The sequence below is a fragment of the Varanus komodoensis genome, unplaced genomic scaffold (assembly GCF_004798865.1).
Source record: "Varanus komodoensis strain SLA01 unplaced genomic scaffold, ASM479886v1 scaffold626, whole genome shotgun sequence".
In the NCBI taxonomy this organism is placed as follows: Eukaryota; Metazoa; Chordata; class Lepidosauria; order Squamata; family Varanidae; genus Varanus; species Varanus komodoensis.
The window spans coordinates 16,313-19,326 of NW_025336255.1; the positions used below are offsets into that span (position 1 = coordinate 16,313).

Below are 3,014 nucleotides of genomic sequence, written 5' to 3' on the forward strand. Positions count from 1 at the left end.
CTACCAACTTAAGCCATGGATACAAAAAAGGCAAAACTCCAAGATTAAGATGCTTCTGATGATGGAACATTTCCTGGAAATTCTTCTTTTGCACTCAGAGATGAGAAGCCCTCCCACATTGCTTTGTTCAGAATGGTACCTGCCATGGCTCTTGATTCAAGAGCTGCCCTCTCCCATCACCTTCCATGGACCTGTGCTTCAATGTGGAGGCCTGCAAGGCCTGCAAAGCACGTGCCACTGAATGGACGACATTGTAGATGCTGTAGCTGTGACCACTCATGTTCATTCCAAAAACAGAAGGGGGGACTGTCCCCAGCTTTTCCTCCCCAGTACAGGTCTCCACAGCTGCTTTGCCCACTGCAGTCTCAGGGAAGAAGCATTGAAAGGCATTTTCCCAGAAGAGCCTGAGGAAGCCACCCTCCTTCTCCAAAGCTGGGTTTCTCATCCCAGTGAATTGTTCAAAGCCAAAGACATCCCTTGAGTGAACGGCAAAGGATAGAGCACCATGGAGGGGTCAATGCCCCAGTCTCTTTGAAAAGGAAGTGATGTAAAATCCCTCTGAGCTGTCATAATAAAGACTTTGCCCATTATCTTGTGTGAATCTTCACTTTCCAATACCTGGGACAACATTATGAGGAATACCATGAAGTAACTTTCACCACTTAGAACAAATGCAGTAGCATTGCTTCTCATGATAACCTCAAGCATGTCAAATCCCTTCGCTGCAGTTTGAGAAATCTTTGTGGTAAAGGATAGTCTTGGTAAACTTTCTTAGAAAGCAAAGCAGATGCCTTTCTGGACAAACACAGGAATGATTTCCTGTATCAATCTCTCTCCATTGTCATCATTAGTATACATCAACCCAATCCATATCCATCTGAAATGCAAGAGCAACTGGAGAATCCCTTTGGACTGAAGGTCTATCTTTGGGAACATGTGGCAAAAGAAAGCATCTTGAATGTTGTCATTTGCCAACGGAGAGGAGCCATAGATGATCTGAAGAAAATAATGGGCAAAACCCAAGCCGATGTGACCACTGACATAAATTACATCACACACATATAACTTTCTGTTCTNCCAAGCTGATGTGACCACTGACATAAATTACATCACACACATATAACATTCTGTTCTTTGGTGCAGGAGTACCCTTCATAGATCACTGGCTTATCATGGTGAAGGGGCTTGTGTAGCTCAATGAAACTATGAGCTATGCCATGCAGGGTCATCCAAGATTGGTAATTTATTATGTTCTATTGTATTTCAATGTATCTTATTGTGTTGTAAGCCGCCCCAAGGCTTCGGCATAGAAGGGGTGGCATAGAAATGTAATAATAATAATAATAATAATAATAATAATAATAATAATAATAATAATAGCAGAGAGCTCTGACAAAGCGTGATCCACTAGAGAAAGAAATGGCAAACCACTCCAGTATCTTTGCCATGAAAACTCCATGGACAGTTCCAAAAGGCAAAAAGATATAATGCCAGAAGATGAGCCCCTCAGGTGGGAAGAGTCCAATATGCTACTGAGGAAGAGCAGAGGGCTAGTACTAGTAGCACCAGAAAGAATGAAGTGACTGGGTCAAAGCCAAAAGGACACTCAGTTGCAGATGTATCTGGTGGTGAAATAAGAGTCCAATGCTGTAAAGATCTATACTCCATAGGAAACTGGATTGTAAGATCTATGAATCAAGGCAAACTGGACGTGGTAAAACAAGTTATAGCAAGACTGAACGTTGACATCTTAGGAATCAGTGAACTAAAATGGACAGGAATGGGTGAATTTAATTCAGATGAGCATCAGGTATACTACTGTGGGCAAGAATCTCTCAGAAGAAATGGAGTAGCCTTCATAGTCAATAAAAGAGTAGGAAGAGCAGTTCTGGGATACAATATCCAAAATGACAGAATGATCTCAGTTCGAATCCAAGGCAAACCGTTCAACAGCACAGTAGTCCAAGTCTATGACCCATACCACTCTAATGGCAGAAAGTGAAGAGGAACTAAAGAGTCTCTTGATGCAGGTGAAGGAGGAGAGTGCCAAAGTTGACTTGAAACTCAGCATGAAGAAAACTAAGATCATGGCGTCTGGTCCTATCACTTCCTGGCAAATAGATGGAGAAGAAATGGAGGGCATGACAGATTTTATTTTCCTGGGCTCCAAGATCACTGCAGATGGAGACTGCAGCCAAGAAATTAAAAGACGCTTGGTTCTTGGGAGAAAAGCTATGGCAAATCTAGACAGCATACTAAAAAGCAGAGACATCACCTCGCCGACTAAATTGTGTATAGGCAAGACTATGGTTTTCCCAGTTGCAATGTATGGCTGTGAAACTTGGACCATAGGGAAGGCTGAGCACTGAAGAAAAGAAGCCTTTAAATTGTGATGCTGGAGAAGACTCCTGCGAGTCCCTTGGACTGCAAGGAGATTAAACCAGTCTGTCCTAGAGGTGATCAATCCTGACTGCTCTTTAGAAGGCCAGATACTGAAGATGAAACTCAAATACTTTGGCCACCTAAAGAGAAGGAAGGACTCACTGGAGAAGAGCCTAATGCTGGGAACAATTGACCACAAAAGAAGGGGACAGCGGAGGATGAGGTGGCTAGATGGAGTCACTGAAGCAGTTGGCCTGAGTTTAAGTGGACTCCGGAGGATGGTGGAGGACAGGAAGGCCTGGAGGAATGTTGTCCATGGGGTTGCAATGGGTCGGACATGACTTCATGACTAACAAAAACAACCAGTGTGCATCAATTCGATAGGGGAAGTGGGGAAATAGAAAAGGTATTATCCCTTTTTTCCAAATGTCTACTGGGATTAAGTAATTGTTTTGAATGTTACCTTCATAGATCACATTTATCAACATGTTTAACAATTACTGTGCCTTTCTTAAAAAAACAAAAACAAAACCTCCTTTTATGCATATTGGATAACATTCCCAGGGTACAGACCTAGAAAATATGTACTTGCTGAAGGCAAACCTTACTAGATGGAGCAAGTGAAACTCTAT

At 42.5% G+C, this 3,014-nt stretch overlaps 1 pseudogene; it reads right to left on the bottom strand.

Annotated features, from left to right (window-relative positions):
- The window catches only part of LOC123033507, a 20,910-nt pseudogene that overhangs the window by 4,310 nt on the left and 13,586 nt on the right, over window positions 1-3,014 (bottom strand).